Source organism: Zonotrichia albicollis, chromosome 2, assembly GCF_047830755.1.
Source record: "Zonotrichia albicollis isolate bZonAlb1 chromosome 2, bZonAlb1.hap1, whole genome shotgun sequence".
NCBI lineage: Eukaryota > Metazoa > Chordata > Aves > Passeriformes > Passerellidae > Zonotrichia > Zonotrichia albicollis.
Genome location: NC_133820.1, coordinates 98306391 through 98319145, shown reverse-complemented (window position 1 = coordinate 98319145; position 12755 = coordinate 98306391). Strand labels below are relative to the sequence as shown.

The 12755-nt window shown below is 42.0% G+C and overlaps 1 protein-coding gene across 1 annotated transcript in view; it reads left to right on the top strand.

Annotated features, from left to right (window-relative positions):
* Positions 1 to 859: 859 nt before the first annotated feature.
* The window catches only part of CNGA3 (cyclic nucleotide gated channel subunit alpha 3), a 46602-nt gene continuing 34706 nt past the window's right edge, over positions 860 to 12755 (top strand). The window contains exons 1-3 of the mRNA XM_074535758.1: positions 860 to 4080; positions 5698 to 5820; positions 8159 to 8255. The gene's annotated coding sequence lies outside the window, so the exon portion shown is untranslated. The remainder of the gene's footprint in view (positions 4081 to 5697; positions 5821 to 8158; positions 8256 to 12755) is intronic.

The following is a 12755-nucleotide window of genomic DNA, read 5'->3' as shown; positions in this document are numbered from 1 at the left end:
GTAAATGCTGATGGTGCACATTTATTAGGCAATTTTCAAAGACACACTTTTGATTTTTAAACTGCTGCTTCAGAGTTTCAGTAGTAGCTATGGATGAAAATCACTCCTAAAACGAATCATACTGAAATCTCATATTCTGTAAGTATTCGGTCTGGGCTGCTGCTCTCCCAACCTGTACGTCGAATATACTTATCCTTCTTTTTTCTTTTGATTCCTTCCACATTTTTTTTTCTACTACACAAGTGTTTTTAATATGATCATTGAAAACAAAAGTCTGAAGCAAAATAGGGTATATGCTTTTGCTTACTTTGTTTCATCCTATTATATTCTCTTTTTTTTTTTCCTCCAGCTTCTGGTCTTTTGTCATTCATTATGATTGTCATCATTTTGTGCCAGGAGGGTACCCAGTAGTTGGTGGTCTCATTTGATATGACTAAAGAGTGCCTTTTTAGTGACCCTTCAAAGAAGGGTCAGACAAAGCTCCATGTAGCCTATTCCCTATCCCTAGCAGTTTCTGGAAGATGATCCCTGAGTAAGAGTGAGATTAAAGATTGGCCTGTGAATACTACAAGCTACAGACTTAGAAAATGAGAATACTTAAAAATACCTGAAAAACAGACTGGTTTGAACTTGTGAGGAAGAAAGCAAAAAATCTTTAGGCAGAACTACTGCTCTGTTAACATAGTCATTGAGTTATTTGTTTCATGATAAATTCCAGGGAGTGTTTGAACTGTGGCATCCAAGGTCATGGTGGGTCAGTGTTTTCTCTCACTAAAGAGTCCTGGTTCTCTCCTAGCATCTTCCCTCTCCATTTCGTCATCCTGGTCTTCATCGAGGTGTTAAGTTGTTGAGAGCTTCACCCTCCACCCCACTGAAGCCTCCCTGATGCTTGCACAGTCCAGCTGTAGGAAATTCTCCAGAGCCAGCTAAGAGCAGCATCCCCAGGGTTGTTGGAGTGAGCATGGAGCAGTGAGGATGGGCAGGAAATTCTCCAGAGCCAGGTAAGAGCAGCATCCCCAGGGTTGTTGGAGTGAGCCATGGAGCAGTGAGGATGGGCAGGACGGCCTCGGCACATGCACAGAGCAAAGGAAGCCACAGGAAGGGTGCAGGAGGAAAGAGCATGGGAGGAATAGATGAAGCTGCAGATAAGAAAGGTTTTAACACCTGTAATGGTGAAATTTTAGTTCTCTAAGAAAAAATAGACTTATGAATGAATATTAAATTATTTATGACTTCGCTGACTTACTTTGGAGGTTGAAAGAGAAGCAGCAGCAGAGAGTCAGCTGTGCTGTTGAAGAGTTTCAATATCAGAAGAGAAGTGAATGGACATTAAAAAAATTCTCAAGCTTTACTCTGCCATTTCCAGGTAGATGTGTGTATTTGTCTTTACATCTGAAGTAAAGTGGTTTTGAAAAGATACATTTAACCAAATAGAAAGAGGTGGAAAATTTAAGTATACATGTGCATACATTGTAACCCAGTGGTGCATTTATATTGGGTGAATTCCAGCTTTTGTGGGAGCCAATTTGATCACAGATCCTTTTTGTGTTCCAGATGCATGATGCATTTATAACTGGGTCTGACTATTTGGATGTTGCTGTGCTTTGATGTAGCAATGATATCTCAGGTCTTCTATTTTCCTTTATTACCTCCTCTACATTTTGATTCTTCTATTTTAAATGCCTTTATCAGATGAAGAATATTCTTAGATTAATATCACATTCTGAGCAAATTAGCAAATATTAAATATTGCTGCATGATTAAACAAGGAGTAATAGAGACAAAAGTGAGAATAGCCTTCTGCAATCATTTAATAGACAGTATATTAAAAATACATATTTCTATAGTCAATGGAGGCAGAGTCTTTGAGGATATATTTACATATCTCTTGAATGCCTCCTTCAGGCACCTTTCAACTGCCTGCTCTAGGTAGCTAGTTCAGGTTTACTTGGCCAGGAAAATACTGCATGGTGGCTGTGCAGATATTTTCCAGGAGAACTGTATTCTATTTCAGAATTTCACCAGAGTAATATTCTGAAAATATTTCACTCAGAACTATTTCACTGGAGATCAATTTTGGAAAAATGATGAGGGTTGGATATCTGTTTTTGTCTCATTGTGGAGGAAAAAAAAAAAGAGATATATTTTTATTTAGTAAAGGAGAAATACAGAGTTTGTGCAGCCAAAATAACTATGAAGCTGGGATATTTTGGTGGGGATGTGAGAGACAGTGTGGAAATTTTTTCCTGGCCTGATTTAGGGAAGACTCAAACCCAGGAGAAACTGAAATGGTCTGTCCTGGAGGCTGCAGTTTGCATAGCTCATATTACGTTCTGGTTTTTTCTTCGTCATGTCCTAGAATTTTCTCTTGGAGAACGGAGCTGGCACTCACATGGAGTCCCTGGTTAGTGTACTCACTGAGGTTCTTTTATGTACAGAGAAGAGATATCACTATAGCACAGCATTCATGAAACTTTAGGACAAGGCAGCTGGAAAGAAATACTTTACTGTGGATATGAACATTTCATTTTGTGAAGGAAATGGCACCACAATTGGATAGAAAAGCCCCATATCTGATGGTAGAGAAGATATCTACATGAAAAGTTTAGATATCTGTTTTATCCCCAAGAATGGCTTTCAGCCACACAGACTTTGGAATCTGCCTGCTCACATTTTTTGAGGAAGATGTGTCTCAATCAAATTAATCATTGACATGATCATCTCACCTATGTCTCTTGTGATTATTGTATGTTTGAGGCTGAGCAGGTGCAATTCCAATGACATGAAGAAAATGGAGTGGGGGCCAATTTTGTATGTAGATACTGTTAAGTATGTGCAGATGGATTGTGTGCCATCCCACTTGACAAAGACTCAGATCCCATTTCAAAAAATGGCTGAAGAGACTTAGTAATACACTGGGTGCAATACAGACTTGTGAGAAATACAAACATGAATGTTAACCAAGCACAAGACCAAAACTGTCAGCACAGGTAGTCTGAATGGCGAATTCTTCTGCATAAAGGAGGGCCATCAGTCACTGTTGATTATTTTAAAAAGTTACCTTTAAAATCTGATGTATTGTAGAAATATGGATGATGATGGATGAGTTTCCTTTTCACTTATTATTAAGGATCCATTGCACTGTTCCATTCTGGATGTGCAGTCTGACCTCAAGAAGCCTCTGTCATGGGATAACATTTATTAATTTTTCCTACTGTGTGTGGCCACAAGACTTTTTCCTGCCTGAGTTTGGTTGAATGTTTTGTTGCATTGCTTTGCAGTAAGCTTGGGAATTGTTAGGATGATTTATTCTTTTCATTCAAACATTCCTGTTGTTGCATTTGCACAAAGTGGGGCTCTGTCCTGAGCTCCACACCCTGGTGCAGATGTGTGGGAGGTTATGCTTTCATATGCTTGTGTCTATCCTCCATCTCTTTTAAAAAGAGAAGTAGCATTACAATAGTTTGCCATCAACAAGATGAATTTTCCAGATTTTTTTGGATTTACCAGATAGCTGAGCTTGACCAGGAAAACCAAATTTCAGATTCTGTCAAGGAAGCATAAGCAGACCATCAAAAACCCAGGTTGCTGCTTCATCGCACTGCCTCACACAAAGCTGGCAGAGGTGATGTTTGGGTTGCCAAGGCTATGCTCAGACTACTTATTTCTGATTCTTTCCCCTTTACTAAGATGGCACTTCTCCTACTTGCTAAAGAAACATAGCTTACACAGAAAAACAACTAAACCAAAGACCCCAAACAAACAAATAGAAAAGACTATTCACCTGCATATGTATTCATCATTCTGGATCAAGCCTTGGTCCCAGGGGTTGGGACTCAGCCCCTGGCATTCAGCTCTGCATGAAAGGCATAAGAGAGAACACCTGCTAGCTGTCCTGTTGGTACCATCTGTCAGAACAGCAGGAAGCTGAGAAGTGTTTGAGCCTGAATTCCTTTAGAAAGTCATCAGCAACCTCCTACTCTGTTGTGAATATGGTAAATCAGATCATTGTCCTATCTTCTGAGAACAAGGGAAGCTTCATGGAAGTTCACATAACAAACTTTGGCTCAATCTGCACAGGTATGCAATGGACAATTTCTTCCAGGGCTGTTTCTTTGCTTGCCTGGGGCTTGGCTGCTGCGTAAATACAGCAACGCTGTGAGAGATCACATTGCTCCTCTTAATCACACATCCCCATGGCCCTGAGTGCTCCAGGGCCAACTGTAACCCTCCCCTGTTGATAAAATGAGTGTTGGCATCAAAGCTGAGGTTTTCCTCCAGCTGGGAGGCGCTTCTCCTGGGAAAGGGGAGTGCTCAGCAGGAAAGGATGCAGGTTTATGCCAGGTGCCCTTGAAAACAGAGCAGTTACTGATCCTAGTCCTCCTCACAGTGGCTCTGGAGCCAGACCAACAGCATTAAGAAAGTGCTGTCCCTGCCCAAGCTGTGAGAGAAGGTTTGTGATGCAGCCTTGCTGCTTCTGCACAGACACACCTCAGGTTCCAATTTAACAGCAAATATGCTGAGGGCAAAACTGTGTGAGGGATGATTTCAACACATTGTAAGCTCAGTCTTCTAATTACAGGGCTGTAAGAAAAGGCCAGAAGCAAACAAATACAAACACATCTGTGGCCTAAGCTGAACACCAGCTCTTTTTGCCCAGCTCTTCCACTCCAAAAGCTATTAAGGTTGGGGTCTCAGCAGTGGCAGTGTCATCCCATCCTGTGAAAGTTGCCCCATGTCTCAGTCCTTAGCAGGTTTAAAAAAAGTAACTGTCCATCTCCAATGTCATCCCTGCTCCAGACAGTTTCCCTAACAGGTAACTCAGGGCTGAGCATCACAGCATCCAAGCAGCTGCCTCTCTCTTTTCCACATGATCTTTGTTTGCTTGTGGGTTTTGAGGAGAGGATGTTGGGAAATTTGTGATACAGGCTTTGACATGTAGTGACAGCGACCTGCATGCATTGATCTAGAGCTCAGATTTGTGACGTTGTAAGAGCGTCCGTGGGAGTGTCTGTAGGAGTGATGGGGGTCACGCACGGTCGGGACGGACGGAGACGAGAGATCTCTGCAGCCAAATCATGAAACGATCGGTTTATTACAAAGGGCGTGGGTGCAGGGCCCTGTTGCGAACTGCCAGCTGCAGCTCGGAGCAGGGCCGAGAGAAGAGAGGCTTAAAGTGTAAGAGAGTCAAAGGCAAAGGTTTAAGAGTGGAGAGCATGTAGAAAGGAGGGGGTGAAGAAGTGCAGAGGTGAGCGCGAAAAGAGAAGAGAAGAGGAAGAGGAAGAGCGGAGGAAGAGCAGTGGAAGAGAGAGGAAAGAGGGAGGAAAGAGAAGTGGAAGAGCACGAAGTTCCCGTTACAATACAAAATCATCTTCAGTGTTGAATATTCAGATTCTCATCAACCAATCTACTACAGCATGCATATCCTATAACATTTCCATACAACCTCTAAGAATTACCATACTGTGTTACATTTTAAACTCTAAATCTTACTCTTTGGGCCCTATCTGCCAAGCTGCAGGGTCTGCTCTGACCCTTGGACCTGCCTGCTTGCAGAGGGTATTGTTTCATCAAGAGGGGATTACCTTCGGCTGGCCACACCATTGTTTTCCAGTTGTTCAGTAACTAAGGGATCTCAAAACTTGCTTTCATTTCAATCTCACTTATAGTTTCTATATTCTCAAAATCTTTTGCCAGGCAATCATATTTATAAGGCTTTCCTGTTCCATCCTCCCCAACAACTGTAAGCTGAGCTTTTGCTGCATCAGACAGTGATGAGGAGATTGGAGAGCCCTACACACCTCACCTTGGTTTTATATGGTATGTATGCAGATTTTTTTTGCAAACAGCTCTGTCAGTCCCCTGAATCAACCAGAAGCCACCTGACAGTGGCTGTTGCATCACTGATGCTGCATGGATCAGCCCAGACAGAAGCAGCCTGCACTGGTTTAAGACCCTCTCTACAATCCTGTTCTTTCACAGTTGCTTGTAGGTTCAGAGTTAATGTAGAGCTTGGGTGCTTCTGCTTGGAAACAGAATCCAGGACAGCAGTAAGTAATAAATATTGGGGGATGATGACTTTTCAAGCCCAACATTCTCCTCAGACAGATCACTGGCATGCCACCCCTCCTTGGAGTGTCCTGTTAGCCCCAGCCTGCAGGCACAGCCGCTGCCACTGCCCCTGCTGCAGCCTCTGGCTCTCCAGGCCTTGGAGCACTGCTCTCCCTGCTGGCTGGCATGTGTGGGACTAGCTGGCAGCATGACAGGGGGAAGATGGTCTCCTGACATGCCAGAAATTCATAGCATCACCATCTCCCCATGCTCTAATACAGCATGCTGTGAATCTACTCACTTTTCACAGACGAAATGGCAACCGAAGTCTTTAACCAAGAAATGTGTGAGGAGTACATTCAGGCAATGCAGTGAGTACAGATGGCAAATATAGAAGAATTGGGTTTTATTTTCTTTCTACCATACTTTATATTTTCAACCTTCTCTGCTTGTCTGCAGAGCCTGGTTTTGTTCTGAAAGTCTTTTCATGCATAGTGCATTCATTTACCACAGATGCTGCCTGTTTATTCTCTTCTGTTTTCATTGATCTAACATGAAAGTCACCTTGAACTGAAAGAGCTTTGCCCTCGCTAGGTGTGCAAAGTATTAAAAGGTATAAATACAAGCATACAAATACAAGGACTAAGCAAGTTTTTGTAGGGGTTACTGGTACAGGAAGTCATGGGTACTGAATCTGAATTGTCCATAAAAAGGAAAGATGCTCTTGGATTTAATAGATAGCTCATAGAAAACTGGCAGACTAGACACCATTCTGAGCTAGGGCAGGGTGTGCTATATGTGTTATACCCTTCATTATTTATCTTGGTCCTTTTCTTCCTGAACAGAAACATATCTTGGCATTTACTGACATTTTTTTTAAACTTATATCTTAATGGGCGACATGGGGTAATTTGCCTGTGGATGCATTATAAGAGGTATGGCACCAGAGAAAATTTCTTTCACAAGAAAATTCATGCTAGGATTTACTACCAATCTTTATTTTATGCAGCTGCTTTACAGATGAAGGAAACTCAGAGCCTTCCTCAACAAACAAGAGGCAGCACTTCAGCCTAACAGCTTTGTATTGAGGGCCTAAATATCTTTTGCACGTGAATTTAACAATATGTTTCCAGACAATTACATTGTGAGTACGCCTGCAGGGCTGGCAGCTGAGTGTTGGCCTGTTTGTTGCCTTAATTAAATATATGGCTAAATGCACTCAGCCACATTAGTTCTGGCTGGGATGAGCAATGTTGTACTTGCTGATCCCTTCAGTTCTGCCAGCCCTTGTGGTCAGAGAGCAGCCACACTCTGTCGCTGTGTTTTCAGCCCGAGCACAAAAGCTACACACTCCTCCTTTGTGTGCTAAGGACAAAAATTAATTTTCTCTGCCTCTTCTTTCTCATTATGGAATCTTTAGCTTAATTCTGGCTGTAAGAGCAGCAGGAGATTGCAGGTTTTAACTCCACAGAGAAATGGGTTACAATGGAAAACTTTGGGGGGTGTGCTTTTTAATTGGCACAAAACAGCAAAACCCCAACATTTTCCATGGTTGGTGGCAATTTTGGGAATCCTTTCTCTCATAAATGTGTAACATTTTGTGCAGGGTGTCTGATCCACCAAGAGGAACTTTCCTAGTGACAAACTGGCAGCTGACTAATAGCTTGTGGTCCTTTTTTTGTCCATTTTCCAAGCCTACCCATGTTGTGTTGCTTTAAGAGATCCATACAATCAAATGACCAGTCTGACCAGTTTTGACCATTACCCTCTCAACTGGGCTGCAGAAGCCTGGAAGTTCTCAGCATGCCAAAGCACTGAACACAAAATTCCTCACCTCCCATCAGTGACTAAAACTGTTGTTCCTCTATAAATGTGACCTCGTGTGTACGTGGTTTGCAGTGGCAAACACTTTTTAACTTCAAAGAAGTCAGGGGGAAGCTGAGAGGACAAGGCCACTCCTGCACAGAAGCCAGCAAAGACAGAACTCAGAATATTTATGCACTGGCTCTGGCAAAGTAGGTAATAAGAGAGAAAGTTTTATTATACCTTGTATCTACATGCACATTTATTGATGTTTGGCTTTTTTTTTTTTTTTTTTCTTTATTAGACTATGAACACTTCTGCAAGGGCTTTGGACTTCTTACAAGCTTGTGATGCTGAGCTCAGTGGCACTGCCCTTTTGATCCTCCCAGCAGTGGCCCCAGGTAAGTGTGAGAGCTTCTTGTTACAGGAACGCTGGACACAATGTGACTTTGGTTAATTCCCCATAATACTTACCTGATTATATATACAGTAAAATACAATACTTCAAAAATGTGTCTCATTTGTGATGTTCATGGGGTTTTATGAACTAAGATGAACATTGAAATGTACAAAAATAAAGGTACCCAAGTTTGTGGTAAGGCCTACACTTGACAATTTTCATCTAAGAGTTGAAATCTAAATGCAAGCACTTGGTGTGTATCCAGGACTCAGATTTAGCATCTAAGTGAATGGGAAGGGAGGAAAGTCCCATGATTCAGGATTTCACATGTTAGAACAGCATGTGAATGAGCTACAGCTCATGGATGCTGTAGCCACAAATATGTTTCCTGAGCACCTATAAATAAATAAAGGAATTTTTTAAATCTCTCTATATATTCTTCCTCTTCAGACCCACAGAATTGAAACAAACAGGATGAAGTCTAGCTGCCTAAGCATCAGTCCAGAGCCATCTGAGATGTTTAAGGGTGTCCAAGACATCTGGTTCAGGCTGGCATATATGACATAATACTTATTAAAGTCTCGTTTTTTTCTGGCTGCTAGATGCCGGGGGAAATAATCCACAGCACCTAAAATAGCACTGAGCCCTGTCAGTAAAGTCATTCCCTCTGGTGAGTACTGCAGGAGAGGCTTAGGTTTGTCCATTTATATCCATTACCATTTATATCTGCCTAATTATGTGAAGAGAGGAAGAAATTGTTTTGACATTAGGACACTGCAGAAGACAAAGGCAAATCTAGTGATACTGAGACATGCTAGAAAAAAAAATCTACTTGAAAACATTTTCTGAGCTGCTGTCCAGAAAGTCATCAAAAGAATAATTATCCAGTCTGCAAGCTACATTGAAAAATCATTCAAGTCAATTAATTAGTCATGAATGACATAAAAACAGAGAGGCAGTCTCTTCTGCCAGGTAACAAATGACAGAATGAGAGGAAATGGCCTTAAACTGTGCCAGGAGTGGTTCAGATTGGATATTAGGAAAAACTTCTTCCCTGAAAGGATTGTCAAGCACTGAAACAGGCTGCCCAGGTAATGGTGAAGTCACCATCCCTAGAGGTGTTTAAAAGATGTGTAGATGGGACACTTGGGGACATGGTTTAGTGGTGCTAGAATAATAGCTGGACTCAATGATCTTAGAGGTCTTTTCCAACCTAAATAATTCTAAAAATTTATTATTTTAAGAGGGGTTTGTTTGCAATTGGTTTTTTTCCCCTTTACTTTGCTCTTGAGGTGAGGTCATGGACAGGTTCCCTAGTGCCATTTACACCAAGACACAAGGTACTTCCCAGTAGTACCTGATTTTTTCTTGTTGTGAATTGTATTAAACAGGACATATTCCACAGAGTTAAATCAAGTTTTCCTTTAAGCTAACACCCTCTACTGTTCACTCCTGCATATTATCCATACACAAAACATAGCCACAATTAAAGGGACTACTGACTTTGGTGTGGGACAGCAATTTCCAAAGTACTGCCCTAATTTTAGTTTTGTTATTCTTTGAAATGAGTGCAGCAGTGACTTAGTCACCTGACCTCCCTACATCTTTCAGAAAAAGAAACAGGCTGCAATGTCCCTTTTCAATAGTTTTGATGTAGTACACATATTTGTGATTTATTTTTGAAAATATCTGTGAGTCCTGCAGTGCCAAGAACAGCCTGATCACAATTTGATGTTGTTTAATGCTGGGGCTTTACTTTAGCAACCAGAAGTTTCTGAAGTTGACTTCTCTCATTTTTATGGTGTATTTTTGACATAGTTATGAAAATTGAATGGAGTTTCCTTGTGAATGATGATAACTCACATTTCAAGGTTTTGATTTTGGAGAGGACAGTCCTCTTCTGTCTTTATCTGACTCAGAATTGCCATGCAAACCAGATATCTGGCTTGCCTCTCTATGAATAGCAGCCACATGTCAGTCACCAGCTGTTTCTATACTGATCAGTCCCAGAATTAAATATTATTTGTCACTCAAAGAAGGGTTCTAATGCCAAAAGGACTCTTAGCTCTTCTCTAGAAAAGACAGCTGCATGGCAATGGAAGGGACAGAAGAAACTGCAGAGCTCTCCTTGCCAGTCTCTCAGTAGCGTGACACAAGTGTCTGAAGCTCAGTTTTAATCTCCTTCTTTCTGTATAAAACACCTAGCACATCATGCTTTCTAACAATCCCCACCTCCCTTGGCAAGAAAAGGGTTTAAGGATAAACTTTAGGAATGCTGCTTGCTAAGCTCATGAAACTCGTCCTTCAGGCTATTCTTTATATGTAAGGCAATAAATGGGAAGCAAATCTTAATGAATATATTCTGTGAAATCATTCCTTCCCCTTTAACCATTACCAGCATCAAATCAGCCCCAGCCCCTATCTGTTGTTCTGTGCATGGGAAAGTGCAAGCATTGTTAAGTCTTATTAGCCACTCAGGATTTTAGCAGTGTTAATCTCATAAATTCTTCTGTTTTACTGCCAGCCTCTGAAGCTTTTCCCAAAAACTCTCTGGGTCTGTCTATAGCTCTCAGGAAAACCACTCAGAGTATTCCTTGAGTTTCCTCTGTGCTGAAAAGAAGGCACCATTCTGGAAGATCCCAATGGCAGCTGTGCTGCCATGTCTCATTTGACTTTCAAGTGACATCAGAAGATTAGTTGCAATCTCTTTGCAGGCTGGTAATCCAGACTGCTGCATTACACTGTCTTGATGTCCCTCTGAACATGACATTATTTGACAAGAAACAGAATAGTGTTCATAGGTGCTACAGAGATATTGGCAAAGGCATCTTGATACCCCTGAGGCCCCAGAAAATTAGCTGCAACACCCCCCAGGCAATTCCACAGGTCTGCCTGGGCAAAGAGGCACAACTTGAGGCTGTTGAGGCTGTTTTGTCTTGTTCTGTCACTGGCTGCCTGGGAGAAGAGGCCAACCCCCACCTGGCTGCACCATCCCCTCAAGTGGCTGTAGACACCAATAAGGTGCCCCCCGAGCTTCCTCTTCTCCAGGCTAAACAACCCCAGCTCCCTCAGCTCCTCCTCAAAAGTCCTCCTCATTCCTCATGCACAGGCAGCACCAACTTTGAAACTTAGGTTTTGCTGGTAGTTACTGCATGGAAGGTCTTTGAGCACTGTAAGAGTGCTTTCAAGTATGTTATTAGTTTGCTGAAATAAAACTCCTGTTGATACGGAACAAGGACAAGCTGGCTTGGAACCAAGATGATTTCACTGTCTGGAGGAATATCTGCATTCTGGTCATCTCTGATGGGCTGTGCCAGGCCATGGTAAGCTATCATGCTGTAGCCATGTGTGTGTGTAAGCCAAAAGGGGACAAGGGCATGGATAGCCTGGCACTCACTCTACAAAAGAAGGCATCTCCTCCAAAGAGAGACAAGAGTCATCCAGCAGGAACCTGTCTCTGCTGCCAGAATTAGAGTGAGAGCCAGTAACCTGCTCAGATCAGGTACATCAGCAGGGCAGCACAGCTGCCACTGACCCCAGCCCTCAGACAGCTTGTTTGTTGAAGCAAAGCCTGTATACAGAACATTCCCATTGGCAAAGATTTCCTGAGTCTTTGCCTTTGTTGTCTGTGGTTGATTCCACTTCATAAGACAACAGTTCTCACCTGTCCTAGCCAGTGATATTTGCTCTTTAAAAGCGATTTTTATTTCAGCATTTCACCTTTGCCTTATCTAACTTGTATGAGCTGGACTGCTCCTGCCCTGCTTTAATCTCTGGTCCACAGAAACCTTAGAGAGACATTTAACAGTGCCAGATAAATAAAGATTCAGCAGAACTCAGCACTCTACTGCAACATTGAACTTTCTGTCACATTTTCAAATGCTTGCTTTTTATGACTACGGAGACATATCTTACACCTTGAGCCTTGTATACAGCAGATGGAAATAAAGGGTGTTGCCTAAAAAACTCCAAGACAAATCATAGAATCATAGAATGGCTTGGGTTGAACCTTACAGATCATTTAGTTGCAACCCCTAAAATGAAGTTAGGATAGGATAGGATAGGATAGGATAGGATAGGATAGGATAGGATAGGATAGGATAGGATAGGATAGGATAGGATAGGATAGTCACTGATATATGTAAGATAGCAAGAGGCATTTGACTACTCAAACTGCTGTTGAAATGAAGGTCAGAACAATGAGGGTCGGAACAAGGACACTTGGAGCTGTTAGCTCCCAGTAGCCCTCCTATACACATTTTTTAGTTCTTTCATTTCTGTAGTTCTAAGTTTACAACTTGACTCAGTGCTTACAGACAGCAGTCAGAGATCTACCACTCATCAATTGTCTCCTCTATCTCAGAACAGTCCATCACAGAGCCTGTGCAGGCTGCTGTTAGATCCAAGTAAAGATATTTCTGAGTTCATGAAAGAGACGTCTTTAATCTGTGATTACCAACATTTGGCTGCAGACTTGTCAGCTGGCTTTCTGCAGACTCAT